This window comes from Elaeis guineensis, chromosome 1 (genome assembly GCF_000442705.2).
Source record: "Elaeis guineensis isolate ETL-2024a chromosome 1, EG11, whole genome shotgun sequence".
Lineage (NCBI taxonomy): Eukaryota > Viridiplantae > Streptophyta > Magnoliopsida > Arecales > Arecaceae > Elaeis > Elaeis guineensis.
In genome coordinates, this window is record NC_025993.2 from 8,205,407 (window position 1) to 8,232,616 (window position 27,210).

The following is a 27,210-nucleotide window of genomic DNA, read 5'->3' on the forward strand; positions in this document are numbered from 1 at the left end:
GCTAGCTACGAGTGGAGGGTTAAATACTGTTATTTAACATCCTATCAGTGAAAGTTATACGTTGGTACTTTGATTAGTTCGTGACTTCAATATGAACCAAATGTTTTGAAAGAAAATAATTTATGAATGAAAATAAATTTTAAACAGGCTGAATTTACATAAATCTTATTTTGATTAATGTTGTATGTTTGAATTAATATATCTTGCAAGTTTATTTTTTAATATGTTATTATTACTTGATTTATCTAATCAAAGAATATATTACTTATTGAGTTGTCTAACTCATTATTCTATATTTTATTATTTTTACAGATTCAGAGGACTAATTTAACTTGAATATTTATTATGAGACAAAAAACTAAAAGTATACTTGATATTTTTGTTTTAGATTAGGTTTTATTGAGATTTGATACAAAACTATGAAATATTATTTTATAAAATATTTGATTTTATTATTTTAATTAAAATTAAATATTAATTATTTAAATTTTATTCCGTTGTTGCTTCATGATATCATGATGAAATACTTTATATGCTTATGGGAAGAGTTCTTCATGAATATATGATGGTTGTCATGCCTTCTAACTCGCGATCTCGAATCAAAAGTATAATAAATATATCAAAAACAGATGATGCCAATTTTTCAGCTTCAATATAAGAAAACTGACAAAGTATTAGCTGCAGGTACCGTTGTAATAGGTCCAACTGTAACATGCTCTGGCACGAATGCCAACTAAGGCAGCTCTAACGGTTTCATGGTAGAAAACAAGGAAACCTATTATCACAAGGATACACGATCAAATGTTCACAATGCCAGATGGTGCAATCAAAGGTTCTGAAGAAATCCAACTAATCAGAATAAAAAAACTTGCTGGTATCAATTTCAATTAGGAAAATTTCATATCCAAAAATGAACCAGCCTGGGAATGCATATCATAACCTACAATAGAAATGGAGTTGCAACCCTTGTTATTTCACACAAATTTAAACAAACAATACAAATTCATTGCATGAGATGCTGGTGTTTCATATATGCAGCATGTATGTACAACAAATTTTCTTTGCATACACTTCAAGAAAGCATCCTTTAATTTCTTTGGAAATTACAGAGCGTGCTTCTCAGTTTTCTGCCATTCCCTTTATGTGTTACAACCTAAACCTAACAATATTTTCATTACTTCCAGCTCAAAACAATCGTCGCCATCTGTCACTCCAGAAAATTAAAAATTCCCTGGATTTGCAGTTCTCTGATCTCTTGGCAAGGTTTTAAAATTATTGGACAAGATACCAGTGGCATAATGCACCAATGTCTTCAGCATATTGTTTGTTGCAATACTCAATGTAATTATGACCAATGAAAGAAACAATCACAACTATGATGTAAATGGTGGAGGATGATTTCAGCTTGGTAATTGATTTATTGAGCACAACCTCCATTTGCCTTCACCATCGATGAATCGCAACTCCATTGCATGAAATGGTATCAAGGCAGGCCGCTGAAAATGTGGGATGTGTTCAATCAAAACAAACAGTCTAGGAAATGTGACAGAGCTCTGTAAAAGGGGGTAGATATAGATGTATTCTGTGCTTACTTGGGAGGATGTAATGACTGTAATACCCATTTCGTGTGCAAGCCTGTACAAGTGTTCTTCAACATCGACACTTGTTGCACTGTGATAAGAAAAATGCACATGATCCTTAAGCAATCTTAATCCAGATCTATCAACAACAGAGTAACACAGAGTTCATTGGAACACATACTTTGTGCACTCATCTAGGATGCCAAACTTAGGGTGGTGAAAGAACAGGCGTGCCTGGAAGCCATCGGATCACTGACGTATTAGGAACAGGATTACAACATAAAAAGGATGGACTAAGATAATTAGAATAAGGTTTCCTTATCTCACCATGCCAAGCCGTTGTTGTTCTCCAAGAGAAAGAATGTCCTCCCAATTTGGACTAGCATCCCAACCTTGCTCCTCTCTTTCAAGAAGATAAACTAGACGAGTATTTTCTAGAATAGACCTCAAGCGAGCATCCAGAAGAGAAGCAGCATTACAGTTGTCACCTATGTATCATGAGTTCCTTGAAATTCTTTCCATAACAAGGCAAAATAAATCAATGGCAAAATGAATCTGAAACTACATAGAAATATGATGATTGGTCGAATACTGAACTGGAAGAATGAAGGATAATAAGAAAATTTGTGATTGACAGTGAGAATAGATATGAAATAAAATACTAGATCCAAGAAAGTCCCCTTGCTGCATGCCACAAGCAGATGCTAAATCTAAAACTGCGGAAAAATAAAAAGAGGTTGAACACTGAACTAGAAGAATGAAGGTCAACAAGAATATTTGAGATTAACAGTACGAATGGATATGAAATAAAATACTAGATCAAAGGACATTCTCTTGCTTTGTTCAATATGCAGATGCTACACATGCACAAACAAGTAACACACATACAGACAGATATATGAGTAATGCTAACATACTCTAGAGAGGACATAGTTTAGATGGTCCTTCAAAATGAAAGATAGGACATCCAAATTCAAGATCAAAACCATTGAACATGATCAAGAAAAAGCCTAGAGACTAGAAATTCATGTGTTTTCCTGGACTCTAACCTAATTATCAATTTGGTACAAAAATAAACGATATCAGTTGCACTACTGTGGTAAAAAACATCATAGGGTACATAAATCGAAAATCCACTTGATGCATTATAATCTACATATGTTAAAACATGGGAAGATTTAAATTCACTAGGTTTTGAATTCTAAACTTGAAAGATGAAGGAAATATTGGGTCTACAAGAGCCTTAAATTCAAAAAAAAATAAAAACAACATAATTTGAGTAGGAATGCAAAAGAAAATGATGCCTTGATTACATCTAAAAGCAAACTTCCAGGATCTTAGACTATTTGTGTCCTTTTGTTCGAAAAGATGAAGTCATAAACACTTATAAGAGTCAGGTGGAGTGGCTGAAGAGGACAGTTTTCAGACAACTTTTATCATCACTACCTGAGACTGAGAATGATAAAAGATTCTGAACATGCTATGGATAGAGATATTAGATTTACTATTTCCACTGAAGGGGTCCAAACAAAAGATGAATTTTCAGGGACAACAATGATAAGGTTGATTGTGCTAAGGTAGTTGCACAACAAAAATCTAGCCTTTCCCCAACTATTTGGGGCTGGTTTTATGGATCCTCATTCATCAAGTATTCCTATCCAAGCCCACCTCTAATGTATTCCAAGTTTCCCCACATTCTTCCTCGCAACCTCCATCCATGTTAATTAAGATCTTCCTCTTCTTTTCGCACAACCTAGTTTTCTGCATCCATGTCCGACCATCTCAATTAGTTTTCCATCACTTTGTCCTTAATTTGTGCAACTCCTACAGCTCCTCTAATATATTCATTTCTTAATCATCCTTCCTAGTTATACCACACATCTATCTCAACATTTTCATTTCTCCCTACTTAATTTGTTTTCATGTACTTTTTTTAGTGCCTAACACTTTGAGCCACACAACATTGTAGGTTTTGGTAGTTTTAAATTAGAATGACTAATCAATCTGGCAACAAACCATGTATAGACATGCACCTAAATGCATACAGATTTATTTACCATCGTAAAGATGCATTTACATTTACAGATATATCTCTTCACAGAATTAAGAGTTCCATTTTTGTCTCGATACCTGCTTGTCATAATGCCAAACTTAAATTTATCTGAGTCCTACCTTAAACTGACTCTTATACCATTGTCATATTGCCATGATTGCATCCACGTCAACCAATACATAGGACCAAACATTATAATTTGTACTTATATAGTATGATAAATCAAGGCAAACATTACCAACCAGATCCATCTTTTCTTCCTATTCGCTACTGCTTCCTTAAACAAGGTAACTCTTATACCATGGTCATATTGCCACAATTGCATCCATCACAACCAATTCATAGGACCAAACATTATAATTTGTACTTATATAGTATAATAAATCAAGGCAAACATTACCAACCAGATCCATCCTTTCTTCCTAGTCCCTACTGCTTCCTTAAACAATGTTTTAGATAATGTTTCGCATAAATCTTACTACATTGTGTAAATTTATTTATATTGGTAAATATCTTTGATCAACAACCAAGGATATATCTAAGAGGATTCCTAAAGTAAAATTTAGTCAGATATATAATGCCCATAACATGTTGATTCTTCATCATGTAGCATTCAGTACAGCTTGTACTAGATTAAATTCATGTGGATGTATGCTAAAAGGAAATTAGGATTGAGGATTAGTAGATTAGAGGAAGTTTAGGAGTTTGACAATCAAACACAAGTGGAGAAACAATAATATGATATGTCGGTGTAAGTAGTAAATAAGTGAGGTTTTCATTAGATAGGGGCTCAAATTTTGTTGAGGGGGCAAGGAAGTTAAAAGATAGCTTAACAATCCCCAGATGTAAAACGTGAGACAACAAAAGACGTGTTCATAGAGTGGAAGTCATTAATAGTCTCCATCCAGTTTGGATAGCTTTGTTGGACATAGTCATCGTTACTAGAGATTACATACATATATGTACGTACATACGTATGTACGTATATATGTATGTATGTATATATGTATGTATAACACTAGTCCAAAGCTCATATTGAAAAGGCACAGTGTTGATATTATGTTGATAACCTGTAGTGAAAATCATGTTAAGATATGAAAAAGATCCAAATTTGATGCTCATGAATGTTATGGTCACAGGTAGTGCTAAATAAGAACACTTGGCAGATGAGGGTCCATACAGTCAACACTAGATAGTTGAGAAAAAGCTTGATTGTTATGGTTACGGTTTCTTTCCTAGTCGATAGGATGAAATTTTATGGATTTGCAATGTCAATAGTAAGTTAGAGGCTTCAAAATTCGGTAGAAAACAAATATATTCCATTATTTTAAAAGAGAAGTGAGAAATATAATTAAGACAATTATTTAGTTAACACACCTTCAAACTGTGAGATCATCCTCTGCTCTGCTTCCTCACAAGAAAGAGGGTAGATCATCTGATCCCTCAGGGTCCCCAGGCAGGCATATGGGCGCTGGGGGACATAAAATAAACCACATTCTGATACCAATTCCTCATTAATATATTGGCAGGGTTTGATAAGTCTTCCAGACACAATGGGCCATAAACCTCGCAACACTCTGAATATGGAACTCTTCCCACTACCATTAGGTCCTTCAAAAGAGTAAATTTTATGAGAAAGCCTATCAGGGACATGATAGAATTAAACTAGAAAATTTTACTTACCAGTTACAAGGAGGCTTTTCCCTTGTGCAACTTCATATGTCAGCTTTCTAGCCAGCAGTTTCTGTCCAGGGGTGATAATATCAACCTTAGAGAAAGATATGGAATCTCGAGTAGGACTATCATCTATTTTAGTAGATGCAGGAGCATCTGATGTGAGAACCTCTGCATCTTCAACAACTGACAGTTCCATGAGTTAACAAAAGGGCCTAACATTTGTTTCCAGAAATCAAATAGTCAACTAGTATCAAGAAAAACGACATTAGATGACCAATTTCCACAATGAAACTCCAACATAAGCACACTAAGCAAAGCATATATATGAGCAGAGACCAGGTATCCTTGACTGTGAAAAGATCAAAGTAGATTATCCCATAAGCTGCTGATAAAATAGTAATTAAAATGAAATTTTGAAGAAAGCAACAGAAAGCAAAGTTTGAAGTGTCAAACTATATGCAAATGATATCTAAACCGACCACCAAATTGGAGCATCCATTTCTTCAGTCCCTTTTATTTAGGTTTTGAAGCATTTATTGCATTACGTTCAGGAAAATCTTACAAGTAACCCAAGTTAAAGAATTGAAAGGAAGATCACATCCTACTAAAGCAACCATTTATCAGCCTCAAAATGTTCCTTCTCTTGCAATTTCAGATGAGTTGTTTGAACAACAAGTTTTGTGATATCTATCCTCTCCTAGCTCTTTATTTGTAATGATATCATAGCGCATGTTTATAGCATACTCCAGTTAGGAGCACAAGATGAACCTCACAGTATAGGGTATACAGAGGGCCAAGTAATCATTAGATCCTGAAGCTATAAAAATACTATGAAACCAAGCCCATCAACTACTTATGTCTCTTTAGGTCAAGGTCTGCTCTGCTGCCCCCTACTGACTGTACTGTATGATAAAGTCAGAAAGGTACCAAGGTTCATTCGGTATATGAACTGAATCGGTCCACATCAATCTAAATTAAGCAGAACCAACTAGTGCCACCCACTACCGACACGTACCCCATGGTTTCAAGCCATACCATGGCTAGGAGTGAGAAGAAAGTGTTGGGAACCTGTGTCAGTATGAGGTGTGTACCATACCATACGGTACAAATCAGTAACATATGGGTACAATTCCCGGTACTGGCCTTATGGACCTTGCTAAGTTATTCATTATGATAGGTATAAATTTATATCACATTCCTTTATTAACTAGGAAGCATGGATTTTCCAAAACAGTAGTCATGGATGTATCTAATATGCATCAAATAGCGATATGCATCAGATAGTTTCCTGAAATATCTAGTATGGAAATTTAGGTATCCTGAATTTTTTATGATTAAAAATGAGATCTAGATACTTCTATGATATTTTAAAGCTGCTAGGCCTAGGAGCCTATCAAACCGGGGTCATGTAGTTTAAACTCAGATGTGCACCCACTAACTTAAGACTCAAGTAGACCCCCTCTCTTTAGCCCTTATCTCTTGTGCCCTAATTAATATAAGAGGTAAAAGAGGAAAGCTCCAGCTACAGTGCAATACCAACAGCAAGACATCAGCATAGATAGGATAATGTTTTCTTTCCTTTCCCTTCTTCCATCTTCTTCCAAAGCCTTTTTCTTCTTCATCCTTGTCAGACATGATTGAAGACGACCTTTTTTTTTTTTTTTTGATGCCGGGATTTCTTCCCTTCTTCAATCTTCCCATGATAAGCGGGCTTCGTCGTGAATTTCAAGCATTGAAGGAGCCAACCAATCACCCCTAATCTCAATGTTTGATGTATTTATTTTATTATGTTGCTATGTTTAATTTTATTATGCTGTGCCCATTTCCATGATGTCGCTGTATTTTTTGGGACAATAGAATGCTTGTTGCACATACTGTTATTGTGATAAAAAGACATGCTTTTTGAATTCTTATCAAAATATACAAACATGCATATGTACTGTATATGTGTGCATGTGGGTGTGCTATAGAGTTTATAAAAAAGGACTTTGTAACCACTGCCAAAAATTTAATTATCCAAGCCAAGTTGCCAAATGGTAATCTAGATTGTCAGACAAGATTTCAAGTACCGCCAGAATGGGATGGTACAAACAGTATAGGACCATTCCGGCAAGTTTCCAGCATCGGTATATAGTGTATTGATAGGATAAAGTCCCATGTCATATGTTGGTACCCAATACTGTATAATTCCAGCAAAAAGCTGGTATGAGGTCCAGATCCAGATACTGATATTTTAAACCTCGCTGTTGGATATGATCTACAAGGTCTAAAATGCCCACAAACAAATTTATATGTTTTGGATATCTCCCGATGCATAAAATCATATGAAATTTAGTTATAGAAAGTGCAATGCGTTCGACAACTTGATCCATGGGCATGAAGTCTTTAAACATATACTTCTTTGTTGGAGGCATTGTAGACCTTATATATCACAAACAATGTTTTTATTTTCATTTTGAACTCTAATGTACCATAACTACACCATACATTCGTGTGACAGTAACATTATCATATGCCAATTCCCAACTAAATTGTATCTTGTATTTTCAAGATTTGTTATAATGATATATCCGCATTGTCTGATGTCCATATCCATGTTTATGCTTCTTAGCTTATGGATGATAGTTTTCACTTGTATCTTGCAAGCAACAAAGACAGCAAGCTACCATGACTTGTCATGAACTTGTTTTCTAGTTGCATGTTATCTACATATGCATGCATGATAGAGAATGAGTTAAGGAGTAAAAGAAACTTGGTGCTAGTAAACAGAAAGGCTACATATTTTTGCTTTTATTATCATAGTAAAAGGTTTAGGAAAATTTGACTGAATGGAAATACTGTACTAACAATAGAAAAGAAAAAAGAATAGAAAAATAATTCTATTCTTGTTATCATTGGAAAGGGTTTAGACAAATTTAATTGAATAAGAAAAAAGGTACAAGCAATAGAAATCAAAGGAATACAGACCACTGTTAATAAGATAGTTTAAAATGTCATTGTAAAATTGAATTAAAACTTCATCATTGTTGAAACAAACTTAACCATTATAAAGCTTGATTAAAACAAAATATAACATTTTTACATAGATATCTTATTTATATCCAGCTTTTCTGAAGTTATTTTTCAATTATTTAAGGATAAAATTTAGCAATATAAGTAAATTTGTAACATGAGGATTTTGAAATTTTTATTAAGATTACACGAAGGTACAGAATAGACCAATTATATGTGCCAGACAAGCCACTCATTAGGCACTTTGGCTGGCACCAATCAGGACCTGGCTCGATCCCAGTGCATTGTGGAGAAAAAGAGAGCACCTATCCTCCTATTGCTCTCTTTTCTCTTCATTTTAGTCATGGGAGGTGATCCAATGCAGAAAGAGAGAGAAAAGGTGTGAGAGAGAGGAAAAAGAGGAGAGAAGGGAGAGAGATGGAGACTCAGATCTGTCCTGTCCTCACTAAGATCTTACCTCCTCCATGGTAGAGATCTCACGTACCTAATAAGGTCCTTTGCCCCCTTTTTTTTTCCACTAAGTTGGCTAAAAATTAAGAAACATGGGGAAAATCATGCTTCTATTATTCATTTTATGATTGATAAGTGATAGGTCATGTTTCACTTATATCTATCAGTAACTTTTAATTTTGTTCAAATCATAGGTTTCAGTTCCAATATTGGCACCATACATCCCACCATCAACTCAAAAAACATGTTCAAGGACCTTAAAAAATTTAGGGGCCGTTTGGTTCCTTGCAATCAGAAGTACGATGCAATGGAAGATGCATGCGAGTGGAATTGCAGCAATTGTACTAGCATGCAGCTGAATTTTAATTGTTTGCCTACATGAAACTGTAATTACTGCATCTCAAGTTGTTTTGTTTGAAAAGCGCCAAATAAGAATTCAAGCATTCTACGAGATCATGTTCCTCTTAGGCATTTCATCAAATGGCTTGTGAGCAGCTGCCATGACACCGAGATAGCATGGGTACCAAGGCATCAAGGAAGATGACATGTCTCATGGCCATCTCCTTGAAGGTCTGGTGAGTACGGGATGACATGCTACCTAATCTGGAACAGGCTAGTTTCCATAATTGTGATTGTTGATTTTATGGTCCAAGAGCATGAAAACATTTAAGGAGACAGATAACCTAAGGGATTTGCCCGACCTAAATGGTTGACCATAATGTACGTCAGCCAAAATACTCTAATGTCAGCTGTAAATTACTTATAGATGATATAAAAACAACAGCAAATATCACGTCAAAGGTATGATCCCAAACACCCATACGGGGAATGATCAATTATTGAAAGATCAATGAACTTACTACTTTGAGTGGCATCAAGTAGCTCATCTAGTTCAAAAATCCGATTTATGCCACCAGAAAGTTCAAGAAATTTCTTGTGCAACTCAAGAATGTCACCAAATGCCAGAAAGCTTTGTGATACTACAGAAGCTAAGAAGCGCAATGCATGTGCCAACTCCGCTGAAATAATTCTAGAAGCTGTTAAAATCAGAAAATGATTTGGGAACAACCAATACATATTATACACTGAAGTAGCTTATCTAGTCCAACCTTGTGTAGATGTTGAAGCACGATCTCCTTTGTGCTCCATTGCATATAATAAACTTAGTCCCCAAGTCACATTATGTGGAAGTTGTTTCGTAATGAAGTCATCTAGTGCACCATATAGCCACTTTTTCCACAACAAGATCTTACAATGATTAATCAACTCCTGGAATCTTGAATAAACCATCTGTTAATAATATAAAACATCATTAAAGCACTGACTGGATCATAAAAATAATATATGTAACTGTAGAAAACTACAAAATAAAAATTCAAGCTAAGTGAAATGTTGTATTCAGAATGTGTGTGTGTGTAAACAAGGTTCGCTATGCTAGTACCAAAGTCCGGACTAGTCAACCGGCGATATGGTTCAATACATCCCCATGCTATTCCATATGGGGCCCGAACCAACACAGACAGAAGGCGAAGGGAGAACGGGAGGGAAGAGAGAGAAGGGGGGAAAAAAGAGGAGAGAGGGAGAGAGGGCCTTCGGAGACCACCGGAGGACGATCAAGCTCACTGCACTACTACCAAGCTTATTAAGGACGGAGGCAGGAAAGGAGAGAGAGAGGAACAAGAGGCCATCGGAGACCTCCGAAAGGCCGACAAGGCTGTTGTAGCACCACCGAAGCTAGTGAAGGCCAGAGGGGCTCCGCCCTCCTCATGATCGAAATAGGAGCTTTGACCCCTATTTCATAATTTTTTTTTGATTTATTGGATGAAGTCAGAATTACCAACTTCACTTTTTTTTTTTCAATTTTTTGGGGTTTTCGGTTGAAGTAAACACGGGTAAAGCAATTCATGGGTTGATCTTCAAGCATGAAGGTGAGTTTTGCATGATTTCTAGCAAATGCTCTTTTAGATCTGCATGTGAAGTGGGAGTGTTTTGGATGAAGCAAAGTGGATCTTTGAGGAGCTCCTAGAGAGAGAGATGGAACTTCTTGGATGAGCATCAAAAGTGAGCTGGTGCAATAAAAACAACCCAACAATGCTATAGAAATGTTTCATGAGATGCGTACCTCAAGGTCGGAGCCAGGCAAGATAAGTTTGTCCAGTGTTCTTTCAGCTCATGCGAGCTTGGGAACACTAGGTTTGGGGAAATGGGTCCATGAGTACATTGAGTGCAGAGGAATTAAGTGGGATGTTCATATAGGGACTGCCAAGGTTGACACATATGCCAAGTGGAGGTGCCTAGACATGGCAGTGCTCACCTTCCACAAGAGGAATGCCTCCACATGGAATGCAATGCTTCGTGGCCAGGCAATGCATGGTCATGGTGAAAAAGCCCTCTGGCACTTTGATCAGATAGTTAGAGTGGGAGTTCCAATGAGATGACCTTTGTAGCTATCCTCAATGCATATTCTCACTCTAGCATAATGGAATGAGACTGTCGCCTCTTCAACTCCATGATGGACCCTACAATCTTGCACCAAGATTAGAGCACTATGGGTGCACTAGGTTCGAGTTGCTGACTTCAACCGAAAATCCCCCACCCCACCCAAAAAAAAAGAAAAAACAATAAAGCCGACAATGCACTTGACGACTTCACCCGATAAATCCAAAAAAAATAACAAAATACAAACTGAAACCTCTATTTTGATCGAGAGGAGGGTGGAGCCCCTCCTACCTTCACTACCCTTGACAACGGCACGACAACCTCACCGGCACTTCGGAGGCCTTAGGGGGCCTCCTCTTCATCTCCCTCCATCCCTCCACCCTCACAGAGCTCAGCAGCAGCATAGCAAGCTCGACCACCCTCCGACGGCCTCCAAAGGCCCTCTCTCCCTCTGCCTCTCCTTCCCTCCCCCTCCTCTCTCCCTCTCTTTCCTTCTCCCTCTCCCCCTCATCAGTTTCTCGTTTTGAATGCCAGAAGCTCGGAACCATTCCGATAGGTTACTAGTATGGTTCAGCACGCCCCAAATCTGACGATTCGTCGAACCATGTATGTAACAGATTTATTACTAAAAAATGGCTCCGTCAATATACCCTATGTACATCAACTAAAATATACTCTTAAAAAAGGTGACAGTATTTTTTTTTTTTGTGCAAGCTTGTCTAAGTCCTAAATGTTAACTAATTACTTGACCCAAAAGCTTAAGTTTTTAAGGAATGGGTCCACAGTGTATATTAGGACTTAACAACCCCTCTCGAATTCAGCCTGAACGATGTACATAGAGGGAGAAATGAGTCAAACTAAAGGACAAGTCAATGTGACAATTCAGAATGAGTCAAGACAAGAAAGGAATCAAGATGGCCAACAGATGGGCTAAAAATAAATGACTTGGAGAGGACTTGAATGGACAATATCTAGCCACCTTAGCCTTGATCCTGTGTTAGTTCCCCCCAAAAGCTAAAGTTGTAAGGGAGCAGATCCAGCATCTATTAGGCCATAACAATACTTACTTATTCAACGTGTAGGCTAAAAAAAAACAAAGAAAAATGTTGATGATGTGCACATACTTTTAGTTACCAAGGAGGCCAAGGAGGATGATGATGCAAAATGTTGGTTTTTGCTGATCGGAAAATATAATTAAAGATAGGTTACAAGAAGAATATGAACCCAAGGAATGTCGTACCAGGCCGAACCATCCGATACAGGGCATACCGAACCAGACCGGCGGCCAGCCGATCCGGTTCAGCCATTTTTTCGAAAAAATACCCGAACCGCACCGAACTGGACGATTCGGCATGGTTTGGAGCCATACCACCCAAAATCGGGCAGTATGGCTCGGTTCGGTATAGTTCGGCATTGAACCGAATCGTACTGACAATAATATATGGGGGTGGGGGGTGTGATGGGACTTGGCCTGTCATTTAGTGACAGTCCAGATTCTTTCTCTGAGAGAAACCCGAGAGCTCTCTTAGAGAACTCCCAAGCACTCTCACCTCCCAGGCATTCGACGATACGAGCCAAAAAAATTAAAAAAAAGAAAAAAAATTCTATCAAATTGCAGCACTTCTTCGAGGCGCTGATTTTTGACTGAAAATAAGAGAATATATTATTCTTTTAATAAATATTTTATTTTTATATTTTTGTGGCTAAAAAAAGGATAAGAACGAAGAAATAAAAAAATAAAAGAAAATCATGCCAAAATTTTATGATTTTGATATGATTTGATCATATGTGATAGATCTTTGAAAAATCTACATGAAGACACTAAAATCGTTGATTTTTATTAATTATATATTTTTTTAATATATATATTTATTCATAAAAAAATTATTAAAAATATAAATTCAAAAAAATATAAAATCATATATTCAAAATCATGTTTAGAATGATTCGAGCTACTTGAATCTAACCTTAAATTTTTTTTAAATTTTTAAAATTAAAAAATATTTTTATAATTATTTAAATAATAAAAAATATAATCAAATAAAAAAATATGTAAAATTAGTACTATATTTTAGCTAATTCAAAAATATTATTTGAAGCATATAATATTTTTTTTGAATTTATAAGTTTTAAATTATTATTAATTTTTTTTGAATTTATATATAATATTTTTTTAATAATTATTAAACTGTCGTGTTTTGTTATATTTGCAAAAATAAGTAAGAAAAAAATTTAAAGCGTGACATTAGTTGGGATCATTAATTATATATTTTTTAAATATATATATTTATTCATTAAAAAATTATTAAAAAATAAATTTAATAAAATATAAAATCAAAGATTCAGAATCATGTTTAAAATGATTCAAGCTCTTGAATCTAACCTCAGATTTTTTTTTAATTTTTGAAATTAAAAAATATTTTTATAATTATTTAAATAATAAAAATATAATCAAATAAAAAATATATAAAATTAGTACTATATTTTAGCTAATTCAGAAATATTATTTGAAACATATAACATATTTTTTTGAATTTATGAGTTTTAAAATAATTATTATAATTTTTTAAATTTATATATAATATTTTTTTAATAATTATTAAACTATCGTATTTTGTTATACTTGCAGAAATGAGTAAGAAGAAAGATTCAGAGTGTGACATTGGTTGGGATCATGACAAGATGCTCTCGGCTCGGCATCATTGGAAATGCAAATGGTGCAACACAAAGTTCAAAGGAGGAGGGGTGACTAAGTTGAAGCAGCACCTGACTGGTGGTTATCCTGATGTGTCCATATGTCAGAAATATCCACAGGAGGTCCGACAGTTGATGAAGAAGCACTTCATTGATTCGAAAGCAGCAAAAAAAAGAGCAAAGCAGAAAAGGACGAAGGTGGATCATCGAGCTGCAGAGCGACCTTTCTATTACTCTAGAGATCATAGGAGACTTCCACTCCAGATGATGAGGCACAGATTGAGACTGCCATTCAGACGAGCTTGGATGATCAGTACCGACAGGAGGAGATGGCCAGATATAGAGAGCGATTTGGACCATCATGCTATGAATGGAGATCTAGATCAGCGATCGGTGGAGGAGAATCCGAGTTCAGAAAGACTACCTCAGTTAGAGAGCCCGATGGTAAAGGGAGCAGACACAGTATTTCATCTTTGTTGAGAGCTTTTGGCAGTAGGAGGAGGTCCTCCAGAGATATTCCAGCAAGAGCCACCATCCTTGATTTGGATCCACATGCTTTTTCCAACAAAGATTCAAAGCAATAGAGGACTGACACTATGATGAAAAAAGATAAGAAGAATGATGTGGCAAGCTATTAGATCATGGTTTCATTTCAGCCATATTTTAGCAAATGCAGCAGGCAATCCTTACTATCGATCTGTCATTTCAGCCATAGAGGCTGCTGGCCAGGGTGTAGATCCACTAGGACCTAAGAACATATATGGTCAGCTTCTTAACAGTAACAAGGAGGACTTGCAGAGATGGATTGCTACTTACAAAAATAAATAGCCCATATATGGACTGACAGTGATGTATGATGGTTGGACCAGTCTTACTAGATGGAGCATCATTAATTTTTTTACATACTGTGATGGAAAAATATTTTTTCACAAATCAATTGATCCTTCAGATAAGATGCACGATGCTGCATATATCCTTGATCTGATAGAGGAGGTAATTGATTCAATGGGTGAGCAATATGTCGTGCAAATCATCACAAATAATGGACCACAATATAAAACTGTCGGAGAGTTGCTAATGGAGCGGCGACTGCAAATATACTGGACCCCATGTGCTGCACATTGCATTGATCTTATATTGATGGATACTGAGAAGATTCATAGGGTGCAGCAGATAGTGAAGATTGTCCAGACTATTACTAGATTCATCTACAATCAATATGGATCCTTTTATTGATGCGGATGTATACTGGAGGGAAGATCTTAAGATCAGGTGTCACACGATTTGCTACCAACTACGTAGCACTTGATAGTCTTCTGCAGAAGAAAGCAACCTTACGTTAGATGTTTGTGAGTGCCGAGTGACAGAAGAGTAGATATGCGAGGACCAGCACTGATGGAAGTCATATGGAGAACTTGATGACGAGTCAGTCATTCTGATAGTAGACTGAGAAAATAATGAAGGCTACGAGGTGCTTCGCACTGTGGATAGTAAAAGATATCCTCAGATGGGCTTCTTATATTACATGATGGAGAGGGCAAAGAAACAAATCAATGAAAATGATCCGAAACATGCTCAAAAATTCATTAACATCATTGAGCGCCATTGAGACTATCAGATGGATAGATATTTGCATCTAGTCAGTAAGCACGGATTCAAGAATACTTTAAAATATTTCTTTTCTTATACTTGTAAAATGTATTTAATCAATTATAAAATTTATCTACAGCTTACTATTTGAATATGAGATTCCAGTATACTATTCTTGAGATACATATGGATAATGAGCTTTTTGCTGCTCTTCGTAATATGATATATAAGATGGTGCCTGATCCAGAAATCACATCCTTGTGTCTGTAAGAGGTATGCTAGTTTAAAACAGATATGATTATTTAACTGAATTCGATCTATTCTCAATAATATATTTATAAATTTAATAAATATATTTTTTACAGATGAAATAGTTTAAAGAGAAATCAGACAGCTTTGGAGTTCCATCAGCTGTTGTAAGCAAAAAGCAGATGAATCCAGATAAATTACATATCAATAATGAGCAATATAGATTGACATCATATGCCTAATAATATCATGAAATTTGATATGTAATTTTGCTTTTGCAGCTGAATGGTGAATTCATTTTGAAATGTCCGCAGAACTTTTGAGAGGTGCGGCTATTCGCATTCTTTCCCAGACGGTCTCTGCTAGTGGCTGTGAGCGCAATTGGTCGACTTTTGCCCTTATCCACAGCAAACAGAGAAATCATCTGACACAAAAATGTCTCAATAATCTTTGTATATGTCACTATAATCTAGTGTTGAGGCTAAAATACGTTCAGAAGGAAGTACAACTAAAGTACACTGATCCGACACTAGATGATTATGCTGACGAGGATGACGATCCAATCATCGGATGGCTTGCAGGTCAGCAGCAAGAGCCAAAGCTTGATGAGCCGGGATTCCCTCCACGACCAACCAATGTGGTAGCTAGGGAGATCAAGGTGGATCCAAGGCAATGGGCAACAAAAAAAATTTCACATAAAGTTCCAGCTGATCAACCACAGCCTGGGGGACATAAAGGACTCATTCATCACATGACTCGATATCCGATACATCCTCACAGAGATTTGAGCGAGAAATATTTAGACGAGATCAGCGGTCAGCAACAAGACATCCATCCTCCCAATCACAAAAACTCAATCACAGAGGGGCATAAGGGGAGAAAGAAAAAATAGTTGTACGTGCACTACTCTCGAGAGTACGAGAGCTATCTGGCTCAGATTCGAAGATCAGGAAGAGTGATGATGGTACTAGTAGTAGTCATGGATCTGATGATCAGAGAGGAACTGAAGGACAGAAAATCACTGCTTATGGACACAACCGCAAGGTGATATTCGATTCACCGGTGAGTTCCAATTTACACATGCTACATAAGATAGAGATCATGGTGGACGAGTCGATAGAGACCGTGAGGAGCCGATTTCATATAGACAATGGGCTCTTAGAGGTCGTCCAGCACACGATACAACTGGAAACGATCTTGCACGTGGAGTAGGATCCATGAATGTATCTGAATCATTCTCGCATTATGTATCCTATTACCTGCAGCCACCTTATAATCCATATGGATATGGTGCATCCGAAGCATCGTCTTCTAGTGATTACTATCCTATGCAATCTGGAGCATCTTACGGATCAGATTTTGCTACCAACATATTTAGATGGACTCCTCCACAGCCATACCATCATTCTGAGGATACTTCTCAAAGCCAGAGTTTGAGTGAGAGATCTAAGATGTCTTACAATCCAGAGAGAATGTCTTATGGAATTAATATTCAGGAGTACAATGCTCCTTGATTACAGGGATGGACTGATGTTCCTCCAGACTATGCCAATGATCCAGATATCTACGAGCGTCACAGACACTCGACGAGATATTAAATGCAGAGCAGATCTCGAGGTTAGTATATCATTCTTTGTGCTTTGTACTTTAAAAATTTAGATACATTTTAATACACATTTATACATTTTTTTTTTTATTTTAGGATGATAGAGTTGTAATATAATGTAAATAAATATATATTTAAAATTTTGGATCAAAATTTTCTGTACCACTACTAAACTCAAAAATTGAACCCAAATATGTCAATAATATGCAATATAATGTAATTTTGATGTTATAATTATGAATTAATAACTTGAAGTCCTAAGAAAAAAAAATAAAACAAAAAAAAATTTGTACCAGTACCGAACCGATATACCGGAGCATACCGTGTGTCAGTACGGTATCGATACCCGATATCGGTACGAGTACAGGTACAGCAGACCTTGCATGAACCCATTGGAATAAATCAGCTATAAAGCACAATTAGGACATCTTAGCAGTCGTCCGATCATAAAGGGGAATCTCAGCTAAATTGCAATGCAATACTTCAGTTCTAGGTGATCCATACCGGATCTTGTTAATACAATGCCGCCTAGTAGACAATTAAAATAATCGAGGATTTGGCGGTATGGCACACATGTACATGATAAAAATATATATATTAGCAAATATTCCATAATATGACATACTGGTATCAAATAAGTAAATAGATGACCAAGGGCAAGCAAAAATCTTACAGCTTTTTCCCGTGAACCACCGCCAAAGAAGGCAACAGATTCAGCATGTGTACGGAGTCTTGAGTGCATGACCTAGGTAGATGCATGGCCATGCTAGTTTCTCAAAAAGTGTAAACAAAAAGCCTGAAAATGAAGGACAGAGTCCTAGTAGTTTTACAAGATGCATATAGCAATCTTATGCACCATCTTACCTAAAGGTTCCCTCAAGCTGTTGTTCCTGACTTGCTAGATCACCAAATTCAGGGGCAACAATTCTCAGAAAACCCAATCCCAGCAACATATAGGCATACATATAGCAACTCCCCTGCGGCCAGTCAACAACTTCATTCTCCAAGTGAACCTGAAGCATCACAAGACTCACAACAACATTTCCACGAATCTCAATAAGTAAAGATGGTACGGTAAATAATATGCATGAGTCAACTTCTAGATTGAGGTTCACAACCAGATCAAGAACCATGAAAAAGAAAGTTGATAAGCATTGATTAAACTAGCAAACACTTACCAAAGAATGTCAACAGAAGGTTTCACCATTCCAGTGACAAGTCCTGAGAGATCAGTAGTCAACTTTTCCACGTCATGTGTTATCCTCTGGTCTGCATCAATAGGTTTATATGACACGTGGAATACCTGGAAGATAATGGAGTTAACATCAGAAAAAAAAGAACAATTGTATTTGTGAGTAAGAGAATCTGCAGAAACTGCACCAGTTAAAGTAACATGGTTAATTCATGAAACAAAATTTTTTACTTGCAGATTAATAAAATTAATATTGACTATCAATAGTAATGAAAACACAAGCAATTTGTTCATTTTAATTCAGTTCTAAAGTCCAAAAAGATTAGCGTGGCATCCAGAGCATTTTGTCGCACATCCTGAACTGGCCAAAACCAGTATGTGAGGCAAGTAGGCAGTTTTGGATGGTTTCATTTTGCTTTGATCACTTTCACTTCAAATATTCAAGATTTAGTTGTCTACAACAAATAAATTTTAAAGAAACCTTTTGGCTTTTCCTGAAAGAAGACCAGCTTTGGCATTGAACTAACAAGAGGCCTATTTACATTCAAAATTTTGTACCTTGAGCGTAGATATCGAACCTTTTCCCAACTATTTAACATTAGCTTATTTCAAACATTCTTCTTGGAGTAAACCCAGAACCATGGTTTTAACACCCGGTCCCCATCCCTATACCAGTTGGTGCCTAGGTCAGTATGTTATATTGGTATCCAGAATACCCATTTACCAACACTCGGTATGCCATGGCATCCTACTACCCTACTAAGGCCAGAAAAAATGTTTTTATTTTTTTTCCTTTTCATCCACTTAATGCTTTTTAATATCTTTTATGGTTCTTTTTATCTTTGTTTTGGGCAGCTGAGGTTTTCAAGCACATGACAGGTCTATTGTGTTGTGTCAAATCTGATTTTTCTTCCTCTTCTTCCTCACTTTCTCGCTTCCTCTTCCTCCTCTCCACCTTTGGACATGTGACAAATAAAAAAAGCTGGCTGGGGTTCTTTTGGCCGCATCTTTTCTGGTCCTGAGCAAACTGGCTAGTCCTGAGCAACCTGCTTCTATGGTTTTGAGGTCCCAGATCTGTTCCAGGACTCAGTCACTACTCCACTCTAAAATGTACAGTACCGACAGGGATCTAAATCCTTGTTTAGCATTAGAAACATGTTACTCATTTGATGAATGGAAAGGGAAAAAACACTGTTAAATAAAGGTATATACTGGAGAACCAAATGTACATCCATGATCTGGCAGTAAGTACCTAGCATGAAGCTGAGCTTAACAATTAATTTGAACTCAGGAAGTCTTCAATTTGAAAAGTGGTTACCTTGTAAAAAGCATTCCTATTCAAATAGCTCTTCAAAAGATGTTGAGTCAAGCGGATTCGCCATCGAAGAGCAAGCTTTCCTGTTAGGTACCTGAAAATGCATATAATTTCAGCTCTGAAATAAAAGAGCTTGTTATTACAGTGCAACTGATATTCTTCAAAAACATCTACAAGGCATTGAAATTGGCTGGGAAGCAGGATAGCTTCTGAACATAGTGTGAAACATTTACTTGGAAAACAATAATAGTTGATGACAAAAATTTAAGAAATAAATTTAAAAAAGACATTATTAGCCACAAAATATATCAACGCACTCTAATAAAAATAGTCTTGGAAGGTGAAAAATGTTAGTAGAATGGTGGTTATCTTAGTATTGTATAGAAGAACCACATGGAATATCACATGCTATGAAGATATGCAGCATGTTGAAATAAAGTATACCAAGCAGGTTATAATCAAAATTCAAATAATTTTTCTGAAGAAACATAATGAGTTATGTCTAGAATCTGTTACACTAAATAAAATACATATTTAAGACAACCAACTAAAATAATTGGACATATTAACTTATAATTGACAACAGGACATGCTTATACCACAGAAATAAAAATTAGATAATAGACAGAGAATGCAGAAGCTCAGCAATGAAGAACCACACTTTTAAGTTTGCATTTTATCTGTGAAAGATACTCTAGGAAGATACAGAGACATGATAGAGCAATGCAAGATAAGACTTGAACCAAATTAGGAAAATTTTTATGCCGTTTTTCTCACTGTTCGATTCTCGAAATTCATTGTTCAGCCACATCAATTATGGAGTACTCCCAAGATGGTAATTTTTATTATGGAAGCAATTAAAGGCATGATTTTTCCACTGGTTTTGTGAAGGAACAGACACATCATTGAGAATGGCATGTAGTTCTCTCTCATGGCATGATGGTTGGCTCTATTAAGTTCTTATTTTAAAGTTTAAATAGCTTTAACAAAATGTTGATTGTGACTTCATTGTTTATGGTTTATACGACCTCATGTTCCCGTATTTCAGTCATATATGTTCTGAGTAAAAACTATGCCACCCATAAGGCCCCTCCAAAATAATGTTGTTTCAAAAGAGAAATAGTCAGACGAACTCGAGAAGAATTGTGTAGGGGACTCCTATCTGTAATGTGCAAGTGAGTCAAGTAGACCCAGCTTGAACCAGATGTAACATTAATTAAAACTGGAAAATGAATCAGAACATTTTTATTGCAAATGAGTCCCAACCTTGATAAAGTCCTCCAACTTGACAGTTACATCATATATAAATCAACAAAACCTTACCAGGAAGGTTCAAATTGTCACGAGCACTTCAGGAACTGCCAATACCATACTACTCTTAATAGTAAGCTATAGCCAGGTAGGATGGTTGTGAAGGTGGACATGTGCGGGCAGAAACAAAGAAAGAGGGGGATGTGGAAAGAGAGGGAGGGAGGGAGGGAGGGAGGGAGAGAGGAGAAAGCAGGGAAGGAGGGTAAATCCAACCTCCCTTCACTATGATCTGGCTTCCTCAACATCAGAACCTCATGCATTAAGTTGAACTCCTTTTCTGCCACTAATTTATCCAAAAAATTAAAAAAAAACAAAGCAAGTTCATGATAATTTTTTTCTATTTGATATGAAATATGAATACGTTAAAGGGCAGTCATCAACCTAAAAAACTATTTTTTTCAATGCAAATCAATATTTTAAATTTTATTCAAAAAACAGGTGTTGATATCATATCAGTATTGACACCAGATAACCCCCACTGACTCACAAACATGTTCAAGGACATTAAAACATACCAAAATACATTAAAACCTCATTTAAAATAAAAAAGTTAAAAACAATTGAAAATATAAAAAAAGAGAGAAAAAAATTGCATCCTAGTAGGTATTAGAAGGCCAGACAATCCCAAGTGTCTGTATGGGGCATCCTGACACTGTATCCTTCCAGGACAAAACCGGCAGGAGGGTCAGTACAGTATTTAAACCCTTGATAGAAGAATATTATTTTCTTATAAACCAGAAGATTCTGATAGAACCATATGATCTTCCTCTGCACTAATATTTTTGGAGTTGATTCTTCTCGTCAGGCCAAAGATGTCCCTGATAAGAGTATATGTCTAACTGTCTACATAACATAAGGACTCCAACAAGGCAACTTCGGATAAAGCTCACAACCTGATGTGTCCATACACTTGAACTAAAAAATGTCAGGTTCCATGTAAGTATCAGTTTTAACAAAAAACCAATATGCATGAAATAAAGTGACATGATGTACAAGTAAATAAGTGGGCATAAAGGCAACTGAAATATCAAGTTGCAATAAATAAAGTGGAAAAGGGAGTCAATAGGCATCTTATAGAAAATAGCATTCTTAAAATTTATACCAGAAGGCCATGTTGCATTAATAAGCATGACCAACGAATCAATGAAGGCTTCAACTGCAATATTGCTTCTGAACAGAAGGTGTAATAAAACATCTTCCCTAAATGAATTTATCCAATGGTTTTTCTAAACCACAAATGCCCTCATATCCAATTGATGTATCATTTTTATCAGGCTAATTTTGAAACCTGAGGACACCTTGCATAACAGATATTGAAAGCCCATTTCCAGTCACCTGTTAGACATGCATGTTTACAAATAAGGGTTTCAATAAGCAAGCTTCTTTGACTTATTGTTAGGCAAGATGTAGCAAAGATTTGGATTTGCTTGCTGAATATGAGCCTTATAAGTGACTCAATCAGTATAAGAAGCCCTACCAAAGATTAAGAAATTATATTAGTAATACGTTGTTATAACTAGATCACGAAAACCATATACAAGCACAATATATATGGCCAAGTGTTATGTATGGATTTTCCTTTTTTTTTTTTTTTTTTTTTTGCCCGAGTGTCTGAAATGTGGATATGTATCTAAGAAGTATCAGTTGGCTAGAGCCTATCCAACCCAGGATAATCTCAAAGAAAAAGTTTAATGAAAGACCAACTGTTAGGGCATCAGCTTGACTTCAATTAGGAAAAGCTCAACTTGCTGACGCCCTTACCAACAAGCTCACAATACCAATATGTACATATTGCACCAAGCACTGGCCAGTCCTATACCCTTGGAAGTTAGAAATTCACACATGTTAACCAATTAACCCCAAATGGTTAGGCTGATAGGGAAAGAGTCAACAATGTATATCAAGCTTGACACCCTCCTCATGTGTAGATCAGATCATGCATGTGAAAACTAGATTAGAGGTCATTCTAACCAGTGATCTTGAGCAAACCTAAGCTCTGATACCATGTTAACTAACCAATTGAACCCAAAACATTAGACTGATAGGAAAAGTTCCAGCAACATATATCAGGCTTAATAATATAAAAGCAATGAGAATGAGCTATCACGTGGAAGAGCCACATGAAAACTGTTTATGCTTTAGATTGACTGCACAAGCATTAGAGCTGCAAATAGGTTGAATAGAAAAAAAATATATACCTCAGTGTAGATCAATAAAAAAAAAAAAAAGTATATTCCAACTAGATATTCATAAAAAGAAAGTGCTCTTTCATAAATATTCCAACTAAATCTCTTCACTGGTTGGTTAACCAATAAAACCAGAATAAAATATAGTCTATACCTTAATGTAGGTGCAACAATAGAGGATGCAGCACTCTGAAGAACGCTTATGCCAGTTAATCGAATAAAGGCAGCCTTATCTTGCTCCAATACATACTTAACACTAGTTCCTGTAACATTCAGTAGATGCATCTTAAGAAGTTGCTTAGTCTTTCACATGCCAAATTCATGATGAGAAATTAATCCTACCATTTAGAGTAGCTATACGGTCTGTGATCCATGTCCTAGAAAAAACAAGAAGAGCAACCGCAAAAAATTGTGCACCTTGTCTATCAAGAAGTGTTGGGACCTAGGAAAAGGCAGCCAAAAAAAAAAATATAAAGATAATGACAAAATTATAAGCTCATCTCCAACTAACAGTGAATTATATGTTTCAAAAGAACTTTTTTGCTATAGCATCCAGTTTCTAATTCCTGATGTTACACTAAAGCCACTTGCTGTAAGCAATGCTACAAAATACAAAAATGTTTCAGGAAGATAAAACTCTTCAGGTAGAAGATGATTACCAATATTTTAACATCATTGCAACTCTTAAAGGCAATGTTCTTGAAGCATTTTTTAATTGTGGAACAGGGGGCAATGGAATGTTGTCATCTAACTCAGGAGATGATGCTATCAACTCTGTTGAATAAGGATGCACTCTGCCTTTCAATAATGTATTCTTCTTCCAATGATATGCCATAAAAAAATAACAATGAGAACAGCAAAGTTTCAGCACATTATATATGTAAGGTGCAAAGAAATAATAAAATAATTATTGACCTCTCCAATAGTAGCAAAAGCTCTCTGAACAGCTAGGGCATCACTACGACGATCAGTCTCATATGATTTTGACAAATTGGAACCTATTTCAGTAGGAACAGAAGAATCATCCCTGCATTACCAGAAAGAACAGTTTGCGACGTGTTGGAAATTCTATACAGAAACAGAAGAAAAACATCAAATTATGAATAGTAACCTTTTAAAATGAACATTCCACCCTCCTTCCCCATCCAAAGACAGAATTATATCATGAAATGCAACCAATGCAGGTCGATGTGAAATAGTAATACATGATGTCCCCATTTCTCGAACCTTAGCACAGAATCTTTCCTCCATGTCGGTTGTGACAGCACTAGTACATTCATCAAGAATAGCAAATTTTGGCTTATGATAGAACAGTCTGGCCATTCCTAGCCTCTGTTGCTCACCAAGGGAAAGTTCATCACCCCAGTTTATTTCCTTTTCTAAGGGATAACGTCCCAGCAAATATTCAAGGTCAACCTGCCAATTGAACAGTGGTTCACCTAGTTTCTCTGAATCAATAAACAATCTACTCTATCGTATGGATCAGTTCGCAAGACAAATGGTATTACATTTTTCAACAGCTCAACCATTCCATGGAAGGTAAGTGGTTCAGTCTGCTGATTTGCTGTAAGAGGATAAATCAACTGGTCATGAAGTGTTCCAACAGCTGTATATGGTCGTTGTGGCACATAAAAGATCTCCTTATTCAGATCAGATCCAATCCCAGGTTTTACAATGTAGCCAGAAACCAGTGGCCAAAGCCCTCCAAGAACCCGAAATAAGGAACTTTTCCCACTTCCATTTGGACCTGAAAAGGAAATAGAAGGAAAACAATAAGCACTAATAAAAATATAAGATATGCATTTACTTACATCCAATAGCTAATGTCAGATACACCTGATATTGTAGAGGGAGAAGGAAATTAATTAGGATTGCAGATGAGCTTGAAAGAGTGGAAGTCACAACTACCACCAGAATTTGGTAAGTCTCTTAAATTAGAAAAAAAAATCTAATCCCATTTTTTGGTAACAAAAGAGAATAGTTTTAGCTTTTGAGGAAGGATGTTAAGACAATGAACAGGTCCAAAAAGAGGAGATACAGAAAAATTATCGAAATAATGAATGCCAGGTTGTTTTTCTTTGAGAATGCTTGGTAACATGCCACCACCTGGGTTTGAACTTTCAACCTGGGGCCTCAACCCAAAAGTAGGGTACCAACCAGCTAGACCAATTCCTGTTGGTTATCATGCTAAACAGTTCCTTTTTCTTTTTATTAAGCAATCGAAGGCATTCTGGTCATTTAACTTGTTCTAGAAAAAAGCGAAGGAGTCAGAGTGAAGGCATTCTGCTTATTGCTTGGTCATAATCTACTTCATTACCATTCTCTAAACTCTACTTTGTGCGAAAAGCGTATGCATATCTTCTAAACATTCGAGTTGCTATCCATGATTAGATAGTTTTGAGTATGAAGCCAACCAAGAAAGCAACTTGTCTAAACTTAGAAGCATAAACAGGAATATTCGCACATATAATGGGATATACCAGTAAACAATGTGAAACTTATCAGTATACACTGACAAATAATTCATCCTTTTATTTTGGAGCAAAGAAGAGAATCTATTAAACAATGAGAAAGAGAAGAAAAGTTACAAAATCATATAAATATATACTGTTAAAATGTTCCATTAGTACAATCAACTCTATCAATTATATGATCTGAATTTTGAAAGACAGGTCCTCATTAGAATTTTTTTTGTTAGCATAGGCTCAACTAGTGAAATGCACTTAATAATAAATAAATTAATTAGCTAAAAAAAATGTGTGTGAAAGGTGTTATCGGATTTCAAGAGACATGGATCCAACAATGGAGAAAGAGATAAGAGGCGAATTACGCTTTGATATTTGAAACTCGAGATACAGTGGCAAATGATTAGAATTGGGTCTGACACTCTAACCTAACAAGGACAAAACAATAAAGAGAAAACTGCCGGGTGCCAACTAAGATATAGGCCAAGAAATTTTGAGAAACTCAACTTGCATGATAGTAACCCTATGCATCTGTGATCTGTACAATGTATATGCATGCAGCAAAGATGGGTAACTTTTTGGTTTTTTATTATATAGCTATCTCAGAAACTTTTTCCAACTTAAGAGACTCCACAAGCATTTTTACTTCGTATGAGTTATAATCTTCTAAAGAACTAAGCTCAGCATTGGTCTACTCTACACTTGATCTTAATCATGTCATTTCTGTGTAAATCCTCTGAATCATCAATAATACTCAAAACATGAACCTTAAATTACTAAACAGCAAATACAAATACTTGATGATGCAACAGAAGATAACAAAACCCAAATTCTTTATTTCATCATATATTGCTCAGCCATATAAAACATATGCAAGGAAAAAATTATATAGATCAGATCAGTTGTCAAGTGTAAACTCATTGTGGCAAACTTCAGTAATTCTGTAATTGGCAGAATACCTGTGATAAGAAGATTTGAACCTGATTCTACCTTAAGACACAAATTGTCCACCAATACATTTCCTCTAGGTGTAACTACCTGGAAACACTTGATTTTAGTATCAAAAGTAGATTACAGAGCATAATTTCAAGTAAATATGTCAAATTCCTAGTGAAATTAAAGTACCTTGACCCCTGCAAATTCAATGTAACTTGCTTCAGTAATATAATTACTACTAGCATTTTTTTGAACTGAAGATGTGGCATCAGTAGACAGTTCTCTCGATATGAACATTAGTTCATGAATCCGGTCGGCATAACCACTGTAATAGAAAAGAAAACAAAATAGTGTTTGATAAGAATATGGATAACTATAAATAACACTAGACATTGGGGAACTTTTGAAAGGTAGTTCAGCATAACCTAATGAGCCTACCACATGCTATGAAACAG

At 36.0% G+C, this 27,210-nt stretch overlaps 1 pseudogene; it reads right to left on the minus strand.

The window, feature by feature from the left end:
* Window positions 1-936: 936 nt before the first annotated feature.
* Window positions 937-27,148, minus strand: LOC140855603 (ABC transporter D family member 1-like; annotated as a pseudogene).
* Between the last annotated feature and the right edge of the window lie 62 nt (window positions 27,149-27,210).